Consider the following 18,151-nt stretch of genomic DNA (forward strand, 5'->3'; position numbering starts at 1 on the left):
CCACCTGAGACGTCAGGTAGGGCGCTGTGTGGAACTGGCTATGTCCACTCACCCATGGGTGACGGGCAGGCAGGGTGGAGTATAGATGTGGCTGTGCCCACTCACACACGGGAGACGGGCAGGAAGGGCGCAGTGTGGATCTTGCCATATCCACACACCCACGGGAGACTGGCAGGCAGGGCGCAGTGTGGATGTGGCTGTGTCCAATCACACATCTGTGACTGGCAGGCAGGGCGCAGTTTGGAACTGGCAGTGTCCACAACCACCACCAGAGACGGGCAGGCAGGACTCTGTGTGGATGTGCCTGTCTCCACTCAGCCACGGAAGATTGGCAGGCAGGGCGCAGTGTGGAAATGGTAGTGTCTACTCACCTACGGGAGATGGGCAGGCAGGGCGCAGTGTGGAACTGGCTGTGTCCACACACGCACCGGAGACGGGCAGGCAGGGCTCTGTGTGCAACTGGCTGTGACCACACACCCACAGTAGATGGGCAGGCAGGGCGCAGTGTAGATCTGGCTGTGTCCACTCACTCACTGAAGACGGGCAGGCTGGGTGCCGTGTGCATCTGACTGTGTCCACACACCCATGGGAGACGGGCAGGCTGGGCGTCGTGTGGATCCGGCTGTGTGCATACACCCATGGGAGACTGCCAGGCAGGGTTCTGTGTGGAACTCGCTGTGTCCACACACCCACGGGAGACGGGCATGCAGAGTGCAGTGTGGTTCTGGCCGTGTCCACATACCCATGGGAGACGGGCAGGCAGGGCACTGTGTGTATCTGGCTGTGTCCACTAACCCATGGGAGACGGGCAGGCAGGGTGCAGTGTGGATCTGGCTGTGTCCACTCACCCACGGGAGACGGGCAGGCAGGGCGCTGTGTGTATCTGGCTGTGTCCACACACCCATGGGAGACGTGCAGGCTGGGCGCCGTGTGGATCTGGTTGTGTCGACACACTCATGAGAGACGGGCAGGCAGGGCACTGTGTGGATCTGGCTATGTCCACTAACATACGGGAGACGGGCAGGCAGGTCGCAGCACTGTGTGGATCTGGCTGTGTCTACTCACCCACGGTAGACGGGCAGGCAGGGGGCTGTGTGGATGTGGCTGTGTCCACTCACGCACGGGAGACGGGCAGGCTGGGCGCCGTGTGGATGTTGCCGTGTACACACACTCACGGAGACGGGCAGGGAGGGCGCTATGTGGATCTGGCTGTGTCCACTCACCCACGGCAGACGGGCAGGCAGGGCGCTGTGTGGAACATGCTGTGTCCACACATCCATGGGAGATGGTCAGAAAGGGTGCTGTGTGGATGTGGCTGTGTCCACTCACCCACGGGATTCGGGCAGGCTGGGCGCCGTGTGGATATGGTTGTGTCGACACACTCATGGGAGATGGGCAGGCAGGGCGCTGTGTGGATCTGGCTGTGTCCACACACCCACCAGAGACGGGCAGGCAGGGCGCTGTGTGGATCTGGCTGTGTCCAATCACCCATGGGAGACGGGCATCAGGGCGCTGTGTGGATCTGGCTGTGTCCACACACCCACCGGAGACGGGCATGCAGGGCGCTGTGTGGATCTGTCTGTGTCCATTCACCCATGGGAGACGGGCAGGCAGGGCGCTGTGTGGATATGGCTGTGTCCACACACCCACCGGAGACGGGCAGGCAGGGTGCTGTGTGGATCTGGCTGTGTCCACTCACACATGGTTGACGGGCAAGCAGGGCGCAGTGTCGAAATGGCTGTGTACACACACCCACAAGAGACGGGCAGGCAGGGCGCTGTGTGGATGTGGCTATCTCCACTCACCCACAGGAGACTGGCAGGCAGGGTGCAGTGTGGAACTGGCTGTGTCCACTCAACCACGGGAGAAGGACAGGCAGGGTGCAGTGTGGATCTGGCTTGTCCAATCTCCAATGGGTGACGGGCAGGCAGGGCGCAGTGTGGAACTGGCTGTGTCCACTCACCCACGGAAGATGGGCAGGCAGGGTGCAGTGTGGATCTGGCTGTGATCACTCACCCATGGGTGACGGGCAAGCAGGACGCAGTGTGGAAATGGCTGTGTCCACACACCCACCAGAGACGGGCAGGCAGGGCATGTGTAGATGTGGCTGTCTCCACTCACCCACGGGAGACGGGCAGGCAGGGCGCAGTGTGGAACTGGCTGTGTCTACTCACCCACGGGAGACGGTCAAGCAGGGTGCTGTGTGGATGTCGCTGTGTCAACACACCCACGGGAGACGGGCAGGCTGGGAGCCGTGTGGATCTGGCTGTGTCCACACACAAACGGGAGAGGGGCATGCAGGGCGCAGTGTGCATCTGGCTGTGTCCACTCACGCATGGGTGACGAGAAGGCAGAGCGCAGTGTGGAACTGGCTATGTCCACACACCTACGGGAGACGGTCAGGCAGTGCTCTGTGTGGAACTGACTGTGTCCACACAAGCACAGTAGACGTGCAGGCCGGGCGCAGTGTGGATCTAGCTGTGTCCACTCACCCATGGGTGACGGGCAGGCTAGGCGCAGTGTGGAACTGGCTGTGTCCACTCACCCATGGGAGACGGGCATGCAGGGCGCAGTACGGATGTGGAGGTGTCCACTCACCAAAGGGAGATGGGCAGGCAGGGCTCTGTGTGGAACTGGCTGTGTCCACTTACTCACGGGAGACGGGCAGGCAGGGCGTCGTGTGGATGTGGCTGTGTCCAAAAACCCAAGGGAGACGGTCAGTCAGGCGCAGTTTGGATGTGGCTGTGTCCACTGAACCATGGGAGACGGGCAGGCTGTTCGCCGTGTGGATCTGGCTGTGTCCACTCACCCACGGGAGAAGGGCAGGCAGGGCACAGTGTGGATCTGGCTGTATCCACTCACCCATGGGTGACATGCAGGCTGGGCTATGTGTGGAACTGTCATTGTCCACACATCCACGGGACACGGGCAGACAGGGAGCAGTGTGGAACTTGCTGTGTCCACACATCAAACAGACGGGTAGGCAGGACGCTGTGTGGACGTGGCTGTGTCTACTCACCCATGGGAGACATGTTGGCTGGGCGCCGTGTGGATTTATTGTGTCCCCTCACCCACGGGAGACGGGTGGCAGTGCGCTGTGTGGAACTTCTTGTGTCCACACACCCAGCAGAGACAGGCGGACAGGGCGCAGTGTGGATGTGACTGTGTAAACTCACCCACGGGAGACGGGCAGTCAGGGCGCAGTGTGGAACTGGCTGTGTCCACACACCAAAGGGACACAGGCAGGCAGGGCGCAGTGTGGATCAGGCTGTGTCCACTCACCCATGGGTGACAGGAAGGCAGGGCTCTGTGTGGATCTAGCTGTTTCCACACAACCATGGGAGATGGGCAGGCCGTGCGCTGTGTCGATCTGCGTGTGTCCACACACCCATGGGGGACGGTCAGACAGGGTGCCAGACCTTTGGTCTGAGACCTGACAGTCCAGAAGCCACGCATGCTGCAGTGTGACGGCGGTGTCGCGGCTTGGGACAAGAGGAGGCCCCACGGTGCGGGCTGGGGCGCCAGGCACCGCGGCGGGCGCTGAGGGTGGGGGTGACCCCCGCCCCGGGCCGCCGCCTCGCTCCCAGAGAGGGGACAGAACAAGAGGCAAAACAAAAAAAAAAACAAAGAAGCCTACGGCACCCGGTATTCCCAGGCGGTCTCCCATCCAAGTACTAACCAGGCCCGACCCTGCTTAGCTTCCGAGACCAGATGAGATCGGGCGCGTTCAGGGTGGTGTGGCCCTAGACGGCGGAGGGCGCCCCTGCCCCGCTCAAGAAGCCGAGCCTCTCTGCGCTTCCCCGCCGCCTCCTCCCGCCCCAGGCCCCGCGCCGGCGCTGACCCGCACCGGGCGGGCCTGTTGAGTTCACCGGCCGGGTCCGGCGGGCTCCGAGGGACGGGGGTGACAGGCGGGGTGGGGCGGGGCGGGCAGGGAGCGGCGGGCCGGGGTGGGGGGCTGTCTCTCTATACACACACACACACACACACACACACACTCACACTCACACTCACTCACTCACACTCACACAAGATGCGCTTCCACGGCTGGACTCGCCAAGGTGGAGACCTTCCAGCCCCCTTCCTCTCCTCGCCTGGCCCACCCCCAGCTCGTGGCCGCCCCCGCCGCCGCCGCCGATTGCGCACGCGCGCGGGTCGCCCGCCCTTTGACCCCAGGCAGGGGCCGCCCTCCCCGACAACCCCTTTCAGCTGCGCCCCCCACCCTGTGGGTGGGCTGCCGCCTATTCCCCCGGGCCCGGGCTGGGGCACAGCGCATGGGGGAGGGGAGCGAGTGTATGGGGCGTCTCTCTCTCTCTCTAGGGATGTGTCCCATGGGTGGGGTGGCGTGGTTAGTGGGGCGCTGAAGAAATCAGTCCCCTCCATCTCCTACCTCTGGAAAACGCCCAAGCCCTTGGAGAACTGCCGGCAACGCGACCGTGGGGGCCGGGACCCTCCTCTGTGTCCTCCTGTGGCCCAGTCCAAGGGGCCTGGGCCTGGCCGGGGCTGCATTGGACCCCGACCACCCTGGCGTGTGGACTCGCTAAAAATCGGCGATTAGATATTGGATTCCAGCTTCATTGAGGTCATTTCACTAATGAGTGCACCGGAAAGAGTTTCCTAATCCATCTGTGAGGGTGGCAACTGAAAGAGAATTTTAAAGCTGACAGAATAGGCGAGGAAAGGCATAGGAGATTTCCACACCCAGTAAGGAAGCCTTTCCCGAAATGGAAGAAAGAAACGAGCAAACAGAGACACCGGTAGCCCGCCAGGATCAGAGTCTGCCCCCGAGAGAAAGTACCCTGACCAGGTTCACCCGTGGGTGGGTGGCGAGCTAGCGGCATTCAGAAGAGCGAGGCCCGCAGTCTGTGCAGAAGACACCTGCACTCGGGTGTGTGTGGCGGCACGATTCACAAGCAGCTCCAGATGTTAAGCCAAGGAGAAGCCAGGGAGTTCCCAACGCCCCAGGTGTCCTCAGCCCACGACTGGCTGCTGGGGGAATGCGAAGCCCGGCTCCTTGTCTCAGAGCGGGACAACCAGGAGGTGTGACGTACACCCCGGGGTTCCCAGGAGGATCAGGCTGAAGCTGGGACTTGGCCTGAAAGTGTCCCCTCGCACGGCCACCCCCTTCCCCTTCCTGCTCCTCTACTCCTGGTGCCCCTCCATCCAGGGGCCAGACCTTAAAGAGTCACCCGCAAGAGAATCCTGGTCCCAAAGGAGCCTTCTGGGGGACCCGTGCTGAGAGAGGTTGTGGGCATGGCCCGCTGGGGCTCTGCCCGACCCAGGGCTGAGAGATGCAACCTCCCAGCTCTGGGTCCCTGCAGGGGAAGCGTTGGCAAGCACAGGGCCAGTCCTCCAAAGGCCCAGGTGCAGGGAGCCCAGGCCAAGCAGCCTGTGGAAGAAGCCACCCCGGGAACACGACTGCAGGCCACGGCCCTTCCCACCTCCTCCTCCTCCTCCTCCTCCTGCTCCTCCACCCCCCCCCCGACCTCCCACCCCCACCCCCGACATGGCGCAGGGCTCAGAGACACCTCAGACACTTGCTACCCAAAGTGCAAAGGGCATCAGTTGCTCCTCCAAACCCCCCCCCCGCCCAGCAGACCGCGTTGTCCAGCCAGCCCCCGGGCCTCCCTGGGGTGCCCAGCACAAAAGTGCAGACAACCACCGGACCCTCAATCTCAGTTTTCGGATGTTTTTGCCACTCTAAGGACCCGCAGGCCAGCTGGGCCTTCTGGCAGGACAGAGAGCCCCGGAATCCGACGTGGAGAGCTGGGTGTACGTCCCCACGAGGAGGCGGTCCCCACCTCCGCGGCTCTCCCCTTGCGGGGGGGGAAAAGCAGCCACGGGGCCTCAGAGAAGACACCAGGCTGGGCGCCCGCCCCACAGTGGGGGCACGTCCCCCGCAGGCCACTTAGCGACGGCCGCCGGCCGGCGGACGGTTGGGTGGCGCGAGACGCTGCGGCCGCCCTGCTACCGGGTTCCTGGGAGGGCGTCCTGGAACCAGCGTCCACACCAAGCCCTTGGAAGGCCCAGGCGACGGAGGAGCCCCGTCAGGCAGGGGCCGAGGACGGTGACGGCCCGGGCGGGGAGGAGCGTGTCAGGCAGGGGCAGAGGACGGTGACAGGTGACAGGCCGGGCGGGAAGGAGTCAGTCAGGCAGGGGCCGAGGAGGAGACGGGGCTGGGTAAAGGTTAGGGTTAGAGTCAGGGCACAAGTCACAATCGCAAAGACCTGGAAGCGACCCGAGTGCCCATCGACCCACGAGTGCGTAAATGAAATGTGGCGCGTGGACACCACGGAGTGCTATTCAGCTAGGAGGAGCAGCGGTGAGAGGGCACCTCTCGTGGTTCTCCTGGCCAGAGCTGGAACCCGTTCCAGTAAGCCAGGTAGCCCAAGAATGGACACACGAGCACCACGTGCTCGCGCTCACCAGCAAATGGGTACGAACCGACGGACACCCAAGTGGACACAGAGGAATCACCTTCATCGGGTGGGTGTCGGGCGGGTGGGGGGAGGGGATGGGCATACACCTCCATTAGGAATGGGGTGGGTGCGCACCGACTGGGGGATGGGCGCACTTGAGGCTCTGACCCGAGGGGGGAGGCTGGGAGAGGGCAACGTACCCGACCTTAACATTGGTACCCCCACAATACGCTGGAACAACATCAGAGGTTAATGAATAAGAACACAGGGGGGAGGGGGGCACGGGCAACACATGTCACCTTAATACTTGGACTCCCATCATCTGCTTGAAAAGAGAGAGAAAAGAAAATGCAATCATAGAGATAAGAGACACTTTTTAAACATAATGAATCCGAAGAGAAAAGTAAAAGGAGGCCTGTGGGGCAGGTCTGGGTGTGACTCCGGATCCCCCAACATCAGGTGCCACCACCAAAGATTCCTACGTGTAGCCCATAGAACCCCAAAAGCAACGGGACGAGTTCTGGTCACATACTCCCTCAAAATGACATCCTGGCCTTCTTCTGGAACTCCCTCCCCTCTCAGACTCTCAAGGTTTCCTCCAGCGTGTCGGTTCCCACGGAGCAGACCTTTGGTCTGAGACCTGACAGTCCAGAAGCCACGCATGCTGCCGCGTGACGGCGGTGTCGCGGCTTGGGACAAGAGGAGGCCCCACGGTGCGGGCTGGGGCGCCAGGCACCGCGGCGGGCGCTGAGGGTGGGGGTGACCCCCGCCCCGGGCCGCCGCCTCGCTCCCAGAGAGGGGACAGAACAAGAGGCAAGAAAAAAAAAAAAAAAAAAAGCAGCAGCCTGTGGCACCCGGTATTCCCAGGCGGTCTCCCATCCAAGTACTAACCAGGCCCGACCCTGCTTAGCTTCCGAGACCAGACGAGATCGGGCGCGTTCAGGGTGGTGTGGCCCTAGACGGCGGAGGGCGCCCCTGCCCCGCTCAAGAAGCCCAGCCTCTCTGCGCTTTCCCGCCGCCTCCTCCCGCCCCAGGCCCCGCGCCGGCGCTGACCCGCACCGGGCGGGCCTGTTGAGTTCACCGGCCGGGTCCGGCGGGCTCCGAGGGACGGGGGTGACAGGCGGGGTGGGGCGGGGCGGGCAGGGAGCGGCGGGCCGGGGTGGGGGGCTGTCTCTCTATACACACACACACACACACACACACACACTCACACTCACACTCACTCACTCACACTCACACAAGATGCGCTTCCACGGCTGGACTCGCCAAGGTGGAGACCTTCCAGCCCCCTTCCTCTCCTCGCCTGGCCCACCCCCAGCTCGTGGCCGCCCCCGCCGCCGCCGCCGATTGCGCACGCGCGCGGGTCGCCCGCCCTTTGACCCCAGGCAGGGGCCGCCCTCCCCGACAACCCCTTTCAGCTGCGCCCCCCACCCTGTGGGTGGGCTGCCGCCTATTCCCCCGGGCCCGGGCTGGGGCACAGCGCATGGGGGAGGGGAGCGAGTGTATGGGGCGTCTCTCTCTCTCTCTAGGGATGTGTCCCATGGGTGGGGTGGCGTGGTTAGTGGGGCGCTGAAGAAATCAGTCCCCTCCATCTCCTACCTCTGGAAAACGCCCAAGCCCTTGGAGAACTGCCGGCAACGCGACCGTGGGGGCCGGGACCCTCCTCTGTGTCCTCCTGTGGCCCAGTCCAAGGGGCCTGGGCCTGGCCGGGGCTGCATTGGACCCCGACCACCCTGGCGTGTGGACTCGCTAAAAATCGGCGATTAGATATTGGATTCCAGCTTCATTGAGGTCATTTCACTAATGAGTGCACCGGAAAGAGTTTCCTAATCCATCTGTGAGGGTGGCAACTGAAAGAGAATTTTAAAGCTGACAGAATAGGCGAGGAAAGGCATAGGAGATTTCCACACCCAGTAAGGAAGCCTTTCCCGAAATGGAAGAAAGAAACGAGCAAACAGAGACACCGGTAGCCCGCCAGGATCAGAGTCTGCCCCCGAGAGAAAGTACCCTGACCAGGTTCACCCGTGGGTGGGTGGCGAGCTAGCGGCATTCAGAAGAGCGAGGCCCGCAGTCTGTGCAGAAGACACCTGCACTCGGGTGTGTGTGGCGGCACGATTCACAAGCAGCTCCAGATGTTAAGCCAAGGAGAAGCCAGGGAGTTCCCAACGCCCCAGGTGTCCTCAGCCCACGACTGGCTGCTGGGGGAATGCGAAGCCCGGCTCCTTGTCTCAGAGCGGGACAACCAGGAGGTGTGACGTACACCCCGGGGTTCCCAGGAGGATCAGGCTGAAGCTGGGACTTGGCCTGAAAGTGTCCCCTCGCACGGCCACCCCCTTCCCCTTCCTGCTCCTCTACTCCTGGTGCCCCTCCATCCAGGGGCCAGACCTTAAAGAGTCACCCGCAAGAGAATCCTGGTCCCAAAGGAGCCTTCTGGGGGACCCGTGCTGAGAGAGGTTGTGGGCATGGCCCGCTGGGGCTCTGCCCGACCCAGGGCTGAGAGATGCAACCTCCCAGCTCTGGGTCCCTGCAGGGGAAGCGTTGGCAAGCACAGGGCCAGTCCTCCAAAGGCCCAGGTGCAGGGAGCCCAGGCCAAGCAGCCTGTGGAAGAAGCCACCCCGGGAACACGACTGCAGGCCACGGCCCTTCCCACCTCCTCCTCCTCCTCCTCCTCCTGCTCCTCCACCCCCCCCCGACCTCCCACCCCCACCCCCGACATGGCGCAGGGCTCAGAGACACCTCAGACACTTGCTACCCAAAGTGCAAAGGGCATCAGTTGCTCCTCCAAACCCCCCCCCCGCCCAGCAGACCGCGTTGTCCAGCCAGCCCCCGGGCCTCCCTGGGGTGCCCAGCACAAAAGTGCAGACAACCACCGGACCCTCAATCTCAGTTTTCGGATGTTTTTGCCACTCTAAGGACCCGCAGGCCAGCTGGGCCTTCTGGCAGGACAGAGAGCCCCGGAATCCGACGTGGAGAGCTGGGTGTACGTCCCCACGAGGAGGCGGTCCCCACCTCCGCGGCTCTCCCCTTGCGGGGGGGGAAAAGCAGCCACGGGGCCTCAGAGAAGACACCAGGCTGGGCGCCCGCCCCACAGTGGGGGCACGTCCCCCGCAGGCCACTTAGCGACGGCCGCCGGCCGGCGGACGGTTGGGTGGCGCGAGACGCTGCGGCCGCCCTGCTACCGGGTTCCTGGGAGGGCGTCCTGGAACCAGCGTCCACACCAAGCCCTTGGAAGGCCCAGGCGACGGAGGAGCCCCGTCAGGCAGGGGCCGAGGACGGTGACGGCCCGGGCGGGGAGGAGCGTGTCAGGCAGGGGCAGAGGACGGTGACAGGTGACAGGCCGGGCGGGAAGGAGTCAGTCAGGCAGGGGCCGAGGAGGAGACGGGGCTGGGTAAAGGTTAGGGTTAGAGTCAGGGCACAAGTCACAATCGCAAAGACCTGGAAGCGACCCGAGTGCCCATCGACCCACGAGTGCGTAAATGAAATGTGGCGCGTGGACACCACGGAGTGCTATTCAGCTAGGAGGAGCAGCGGTGAGAGGGCACCTCTCGTGGTTCTCCTGGCCAGAGCTGGAACCCGTTCCAGTAAGCCAGGTAGCCCAAGAATGGACACACGAGCACCACGTGCTCGCGCTCACCAGCAAATGGGTACGAACCGACGGACACCCAAGTGGACACAGAGGAATCACCTTCATCGGGTGGGTGTCGGGCGGGTGGGGGGAGGGGATGGGCATACACCTCCATTAGGAATGGGGTGGGTGCGCACCGACTGGGGGATGGGCGCACTTGAGGCTCTGACCCGAGGGGGGAGGCTGGGAGAGGGCAACGTACCCGACCTTAACATTGGTACCCCCACAATACGCTGGAACAACATCAGAGGTTAATGAATAAGAACACAGGGGGGAGGGGGGCACGGGCAACACATGTCACCTTAATACTTGGACTCCCATCATCTGCTTGAAAAGAGAGAGAAAAGAAAATGCAATCATAGAGATAAGAGACACTTTTTAAACATAATGAATCCGAAGAGAAAAGTAAAAGGAGGCCTGTGGGGCAGGTCTGGGTGTGACTCCGGATCCCCCAACATCAGGTGCCACCACCAAAGATTCCTACGTGTAGCCCATAGAACCCCAAAAGCAACGGGACGAGTTCTGGTCACATACTCCCTCAAAATGACATCCTGGCCTTCTTCTGGAACTCCCTCCCCTCTCAGACTCTCAAGGTTTCCTCCAGCGTGTCGGTTCCCACGGAGCAGACCTTTGGTCTGAGACCTGACAGTCCAGAAGCCACGCATGCTGCCGCGTGACGGCGGTGTCGCGGCTTGGGACAAGAGGAGGCCCCACGGTGCGGGCTGGGGCGCCAGGCACCGCGGCGGGCGCTGAGGGTGGGGGTGACCCCCGCCCCGGGCCGCCGCCTCGCTCCCAGAGAGGGGACAGAACAAGAGGCAAGAAAAAAAAAAAAAAAAAAAGCAGCAGCCTGTGGCACCCGGTATTCCCAGGCGGTCTCCCATCCAAGTACTAACCAGGCCCGACCCTGCTTAGCTTCCGAGACCAGACGAGATCGGGCGCGTTCAGGGTGGTGTGGCCCTAGACGGCGGAGGGCGCCCCTGCCCCGCTCAAGAAGCCGAGCCTCTCTGCGCTTTCCCGCCGCCTCCTCCCGCCCCAGGCCCCGCGCCGGCGCTGACCCGCACCGGGCGGGCCTGTTGAGTTCACCGGCCGGGTCCGGCGGGCTCCGAGGGACGGGGGTGACAGGCGGGGTGGGGCGGGGCGGGCAGGGAGCGGCGGGCCGGGGTGGGGGGCTGTCTCTCTCTACACACACACACACACACACACACACACTCACACTCACACTCACTCACTCACACTCACACAAGATGCGCTTCCACGGCTGGACTCGCCAAGGTGGAGACCTTCCAGCCCCCTTCCTCTCCTCGCCTGGCCCACCCCCAGCTCGTGGCCGCCCCCGCCGCCGCCGCCGATTGCGCACGCGCGCGGGTCGCCCGCCCTTTGACCCCAGGCAGGGGCCGCCCTCCCCGACAACCCCTTTCAGCTGCGCCCCCCACCCTGTGGGTGGGCTGCCGCCTATTCCCCCGGGCCCGGGCTGGGGCACAGCGCATGGGGGAGGGGAGCGAGTGTATGGGGCGTCTCTCTCTCTCTCTAGGGATGTGTCCCATGGGTGGGGTGGCGTGGTTAGTGGGGCGCTGAAGAAATCAGTCCCCTCCATCTCCTACCTCTGGAAAACGCCCAAGCCCTTGGAGAACTGCCGGCAACGCGACCGTGGGGGCCGGGACCCTCCTCTGTGTCCTCCTGTGGCCCAGTCCAAGGGGCCTGGGCCTGGCCGGGGCTGCATTGGACCCCGACCACCCTGGCGTGTGGACTCGCTAAAAATCGGCGATTAGATATTGGATTCCAGCTTCATTGAGGTCATTTCACTAATGAGTGCACCGGAAAGAGTTTCCTAATCCATCTGTGAGGGTGGCAACTGAAAGAGAATTTTAAAGCTGACAGAATAGGCGAGGAAAGGCATAGGAGATTTCCACACCCAGTAAGGAAGCCTTTCCCGAAATGGAAGAAAGAAACGAGCAAACAGAGACACCGGTAGCCCGCCAGGATCAGAGTCTGCCCCCGAGAGAAAGTACCCTGACCAGGTTCACCCGTGGGTGGGTGGCGAGCTAGCGGCATTCAGAAGAGCGAGGCCCGCAGTCTGTGCAGAAGACACCTGCACTCGGGTGTGTGTGGCGGCACGATTCACAAGCAGCTCCAGATGTTAAGCCAAGGAGAAGCCAGGGAGTTCCCAACGCCCCAGGTGTCCTCAGCCCACGACTGGCTGCTGGGGGAATGCGAAGCCCGGCTCCTTGTCTCAGAGCGGGACAACCAGGAGGTGTGACGTACACCCCGGGGTTCCCAGGAGGATCAGGCTGAAGCTGGGACTTGGCCTGAAAGTGTCCCCTCGCACGGCCACCCCCTTCCCCTTCCTGCTCCTCTACTCCTGGTGCCCCTCCATCCAGGGGCCAGACCTTAAAGAGTCACCCGCAAGAGAATCCTGGTCCCAAAGGAGCCTTCTGGGGGACCCGTGCTGAGAGAGGTTGTGGGCATGGCCCGCTGGGGCTCTGCCCGACCCAGGGCTGAGAGATGCAACCTCCCAGCTCTGGGTCCCTGCAGGGGAAGCGTTGGCAAGCACAGGGCCAGTCCTCCAAAGGCCCAGGTGCAGGGAGCCCAGGCCAAGCAGCCTGTGGAAGAAGCCACCCCGGGAACACGACTGCAGGCCACGGCCCTTCCCACCTCCTCCTCCTCCTCCTCCTCCTGCTCCTCCACCCCCCCCCGACCTCCCACCCCCACCCCCGACATGGCGCAGGGCTCAGAGACACCTCAGACACTTGCTACCCAAAGTGCAAAGGGCATCAGTTGCTCCTCCAAACCCCCCCCCCCGCCCAGCAGACCGCGTTGTCCAGCCAGCCCCCGGGCCTCCCTGGGGTGCCCAGCACAAAAGTGCAGACAACCACCGGACCCTCAATCTCAGTTTTCGGATGTTTTTGCCACTCTAAGGACCCGCAGGCCAGCTGGGCCTTCTGGCAGGACAGAGAGCCCCGGAATCCGACGTGGAGAGCTGGGTGTACGTCCCCACGAGGAGGCGGTCCCCACCTCCGCGGCTCTCCCCTTGCGGGGGGGAAAAGCAGCCACGGGGCCTCAGAGAAGACACCAGGCTGGGCGCCCGCCCCACAGTGGGGGCACGTCCCCCGCAGGCCACTTAGCGACGGCCGCCGGCCGGCGGACGGTTGGGTGGCGCGAGACGCTGCGGCCGCCCTGCTACCGGGTTCCTGGGAGGGCGTCCTGGAACCAGCGTCCACACCAAGCCCTTGGAAGGCCCAGGCGACGGAGGAGCCCCGTCAGGCAGGGGCCGAGGACGGTGACGGCCCGGGCGGGGAGGAGCGTGTCAGGCAGGGGCAGAGGACGGTGACAGGTGACAGGCCGGGCGGGAAGGAGTCAGTCAGGCAGGGGCCGAGGAGGAGACGGGGCTGGGTAAGGGTTAGGGTTAGAGTCAGGGCACAAGTCACAATCGCAAAGACCTGGAAGCGACCCGAGTGCCCATCGACCCACGAGTGCGTAAATGAAATGTGGCGCGTGGACACCACGGAGTGCTATTCAGCTAGGAGGAGCAGCGGTGAGAGGGCACCTCTCGTGGTTCTCCTGGCCAGAGCTGGAACCCGTTCCAGTAAGCCAGGTAGCCCAAGAATGGACACACGAGCACCACGTGCTCGCGCTCACCAGCAAATGGGTACGAACCGACGGACACCCAAGTGGACACAGAGGAATCACCTTCATCGGGTGGGTGTCGGGCGGGTGGGGGGAGGGGATGGGCATACACCTCCATTAGGAATGGGGTGGGTGCGCACCGACTGGGGGATGGGCGCACTTGAGGCTCTGACCCGAGGGGGGAGGCTGGGAGAGGGCAACGTACCCGACCTTAACATTGGTACCCCCACAATACGCTGGAACAACATCAGAGGTTAATGAATAAGAACACAGGGGGGAGGGGGGCACGGGCAACACATGTCACCTTAATACTTGGACTCCCATCATCTGCTTGAAAAGAGAGAGAAAAGAAAATGCAATCATAGAGATAAGAGACACTTTTTAAACATAATGAATCCGAAGAGAAAAGTAAAAGGAGGCCTGTGGAGCAGGTCTGGGTGTGACTCCGGATCCCCCAACATCAGGTGCCACCACCAAAGATTCCTACGTGTAGCCCATAGAACCCCAAAAGCAACGGGACGAGTTCTGGTCACATACTCCCTCAAAATGACATCCTGGCCTTCTTCTGGAACTCCCTCCCCTCTCAGACTCTCAAGGTTTCCTCCAGCGTGTCGGTTCCCACAGAGCAGACCTTTGGTCTGAGACCTGACAGTCCAGAAGCCACGCATGCTGCCGCGTGACGGCGGTGTCGCGGCTTGGGACAAGAGGAGGCCCCACGGTGCGGGCTGGGGCGCCAGGCACCGCGGCGGGCGCTGAGGGTGGGGGAGACCCCCGCCCCGGGCCGCCGCCTCGCTCCCAGAGAGGGGACAGAACAAGAGGCAAAACAAAACAAAAAAAAAAAAAAAAAAGAAGCCTACGGCACCCGGTATTCCCAGGCGGTCTCCCATCCAAGTACTAACCAGGCCCGACCCTGCTTAGCTTCCGAGACCAGACGAGATCGGGCGCGTTCAGGGTGGTGTGGCCCTAGACGGCGGAGGGCGCCCCTGCCCCGCTCAAGAAGCCGAGCCTCTCTGCGCTTCCCCGCCGCCTCCTCCCGCCCCAGGCCCCGCGCCGGCGCTGACCCGCACCGGGCGGGCCTGTTGAGTTCACCGGCCGGGTCCGGCGGGCTCCGAGGGACGGGGGTGACAGGCGGGGCGGGGCGGGGCGGGCAGGGAGCGGCGGGCCGGGGTGGGGGGCTGTCTCTCTATACACACACACACACACACACACACACACTCACACTCACTCACTCACACTCACACAAGATGCGCCTCCACGGCTGGACTCGCCAAGGTGGAGACCTTCCAGCCCCCTTCCTCTCCTCGCCTGGCCCACCCCCAGCTCGTGGCCGCCCCCGCCGCCGCCGCCGCCGCCGCCGCCGATTGCGCACGCGCGGGTCGCCCGCCCTTTGACCCCAGGCAGGGGCCGCCCTCCCCGACAACCCCTTTCAGCTGCGCCCCCCACCCTGTGGGTGGGCTGCCGCCTATTCCCCCGGGCCCGGGCTGGGGCACAGCGCATGGGGGAGGGGAGCGAGTGTATGGGGCGTCTCTCTCTCTCTCTCTTGGGATGTGTCCCATGGGTGGGGTGGCGTGGTTAGTGGGGCGCTGAAGAAATCAGTCCCCTCCATCTCCTACCTCTGGAAAACGCCCAAGCCCTTGGAGAACTGCCGGCAACGCGACCGTGGGGGCCGGGACCCTCCTCTGTGTCCTCCTGTGGCCCAGTCCTAGGGGCCTGGGCCTGGCCGGGGCTGCATTGGACCCCGACCCCCCTGGCGTGTGGACTCGCTAAAAATCGGCGATTAGATATTGGATTCCAGCTTCATTGAGGTCATTTCACTAATGAGTGCACCGGAAAGAGTTTCCTAATCCATCTGTGAGGGTGGCAACTGAAAGAGAATTTTAAAGCTGACAGAATAGGCGAGGAAAGGCATAGGAGATTTCCACACCCAGTAAGGAAGCCTTTCCCGAAATGGAAGAAAGAAACGAGCAAACAGAAACACCGGTAGCCCGCCAGGATCAGAGTCTGCCCCCGAGAGAAAGTACCCTGACCAGGTTCACCCGTGGGTGGGTGGCGAGCTAGCGGCATTCAGAAGAGCGAGGCCCGCAGTCTGTGCAGAAGACACCTGCACTCGGGTGTGTGTGGCGGCACGATTCACAAGCAGCTCCAGATGTTAAGCCAAGGAGAAGCCAGGGAGTTCCCAACGCCCCAGGTGTCCTCAGCCCACGACTGGCTGCTGGGGGAATGCGAAGCCCGGCTCCTTGTCTCAGAGCGGGACAACCAGGAGGTGTGACGTACACCCCGGGGTTCCCAGGAGGATCAGGCTGAAGCTGGGACTTGGCCTGAAAGTGTCCCCTCGCACGGCCACCCCCTTCCCCTTCCTGCTCCTCTACTCCTGGTGCCCCTCCATCCAGGGGCCAGACCTTAAAGAGTCACCCGCAAGAGAATCCTGGTCCCAAAGGAGCCTTCTGGGGGACCCGTGCTGAGAGAGGTTGTGGGCATGGCCCGCTGGGGCTCTGCCCGACCCAGGGCTGAGAGATGCAACCTCCCAGCTCTGGGTCCCTGCAGGGGAAGCGTTGGCAAGCACAGGGCCAGTCCTCCAAAGGCCCAGGTGCAGGGAGCCCAGGCCAAGCAGCCTGTGGAAGAAGCCACCCCGGGAACACGACTGCAGGCCACGGCCCTTCCCACCTCCTCCTCCTCCTCCTCCTCCTGCTCCTCCACCCCCCCCTGACCTCCCACCCCCACCCCCGACATGGCGCAGGGCTCAGAGACACCTCAGACACTTGCTACCCAAAGTGCAAAGGGCATCAGTTGCTCCTCCAAACCCCCCCCCCCGCCCAGCAGACCGCGTTGTCCAGCCAGCCCCCGGGCCTCCCTGGGGTGCCCAGCACAAAAGTGCAGACAACCACCGGACCCTCAATCTCAGTTTTCGGATGTTTTTGCCACTCTAAGGACCCGCAGGCCAGCTGGGCCTTCTGGCAGGACAGAGAGCCCCGGAATCCGACGTGGAGAGCTGGGTGTACGTCCCCACGAGGAGGCGGTCCCCACCTCCGCGGCTCTCCCCTTGCGGGGGGGAAAAGCAGCCATGGGGCCTCAGAGAAGACACCAGGCTGGGCGCCCGCCCCACAGTGGGGGCACGTCCCCCGCAGGCCACTTAGCGACGGCCGCCGGCCGGCGGACGGTTGGGTGGCGCGAGACGCTGCGGCCGCCCTGCTACCGGGTTCCTGGGAGGGCGTCCTGGAACCAGCGTCCACACCAAGCCCTTGGAAGGCCCAGGCGACGGAGGAGCCCCGTCAGGCAGGGGCCGAGGACGGTGACGGCCCGGGCGGGGAGGAGCGTGTCAGGCAGGGGCAGAGGACGGTGACAGGTGACAGGCCGGGCGGGAAGGAGTCAGTCAGGCAGGGGCCGAGGAGGAGACGGGGCTGGGTAAGGGTTAGGGTTAGAGTCAGGGCACAAGTCACAATCGCAAAGACCTGGAAGCGACCCGAGTGCCCATCGACCCACGAGTGCGTAAATGAAATGTGGCGCGTGGACACCACGGAGTGCTATTCAGCTAGGAGGAGCAGCGGTGAGAGGGCACCTCTCGTGGTTCTCCTGGCCAGAGCTGGAACCCGTTCCAGTAAGCCAGGTAGCCCAAGAATGGACACACGAGCACCACGTGCTCGCGCTCACCAGCAAATGGGTACGAACCGACGGACACCCAAGTGGACACAGAGGAATCACCTTCATCGGGTGGGTGTCGGGCGGGTGGGGGGAGGGGATGGGCATACACCTCCATTAGGAATGGGGTGGGTGCGCACCGACTGGGGGATGGGCGCACTTGAGGCTCTGACCCGAGGGGGGAGGCTGGGAGAGGGCAACGTACCCGACCTTAACATTGGTACCCCCACAATACGCTGGAACAACATCAGAGGTTAATGAATAAGAACACAGGGGGGAGGGGGGCACGGGCAACACATGTCACCTTAATACTTGGACTCCCATCATCTGCTTGAAAAGAGAGAGAAAAGAAAATGCAATCATAGAGATAAGAGACACTTTTTAAACATAATGAATCCGAAGAGAAAAGTAAAAGGAGGCCTGTGGAGCAGGTCTGGGTGTGACTCCGGATCCCCCAACATCAGGTGCCACCACCAAAGATTCCTACGTGTAGCCCATAGAACCCCAAAAGCAACGGGACGAGTTCTGGTCACATACTCCCTCAAAATGACATCCTGGCCTTCTTCTGGAACTCCCTCCCCTCTCAGACTCTCAAGGTTTCCTCCAGCGTGTCGGTTCCCACAGAGCAGACCTTTGGTCTGAGACCTGACAGTCCAGAAGCCACGCATGCTGCCGCGTGACGGCGGTGTCGCGGCTTGGGACAAGAGGAGGCCCCACGGTGCGGGCTGGGGCGCCAGGCACCGCGGCGGGCGCTGAGGGTGGGGGAGACCCCCGCCCCGGGCCGCCGCCTCGCTCCCAGAGAGGGGACAGAACAAGAGGCAAAACAAAACAAAAAAAAAAAAAAAAAAGA

At 63.3% G+C, this 18,151-nt stretch overlaps 4 non-coding genes across 4 annotated transcripts; all 4 read right to left on the reverse strand.

Moving 5' to 3' along the window:
• Positions 1–3,630: 3,630 nt before the first annotated feature.
• On the reverse strand, positions 3,631–3,749 carry LOC142872761 (5S ribosomal RNA). The gene has a single exon (XR_012920863.1). It is a non-coding gene; the product is annotated as a 5S ribosomal RNA (ribosomal RNA).
• Positions 3,750–7,258: 3,509 nt separating this feature from the next.
• Positions 7,259–7,377, reverse strand: LOC142872513 (5S ribosomal RNA). The gene has a single exon (XR_012920770.1). It is a non-coding gene; the product is annotated as a 5S ribosomal RNA (ribosomal RNA).
• Positions 7,378–10,885: 3,508 nt separating this feature from the next.
• On the reverse strand, positions 10,886–11,004 carry LOC142872514 (5S ribosomal RNA). Its single transcript, XR_012920771.1, has one exon. It is a non-coding gene; the product is annotated as a 5S ribosomal RNA (ribosomal RNA).
• Positions 11,005–14,515: 3,511 nt separating this feature from the next.
• LOC142872723 (5S ribosomal RNA) lies at positions 14,516–14,634 on the reverse strand. Its single transcript, XR_012920856.1, has one exon. It is a non-coding gene; the product is annotated as a 5S ribosomal RNA (ribosomal RNA).
• Between the last annotated feature and the right edge of the window lie 3,517 nt (positions 14,635–18,151).

The sequence above is a fragment of the Microcebus murinus genome, chromosome 8, assembly GCF_040939455.1.
Source record: "Microcebus murinus isolate Inina chromosome 8, M.murinus_Inina_mat1.0, whole genome shotgun sequence".
Taxonomy (NCBI): Eukaryota; Metazoa; Chordata; class Mammalia; order Primates; family Cheirogaleidae; genus Microcebus; species Microcebus murinus.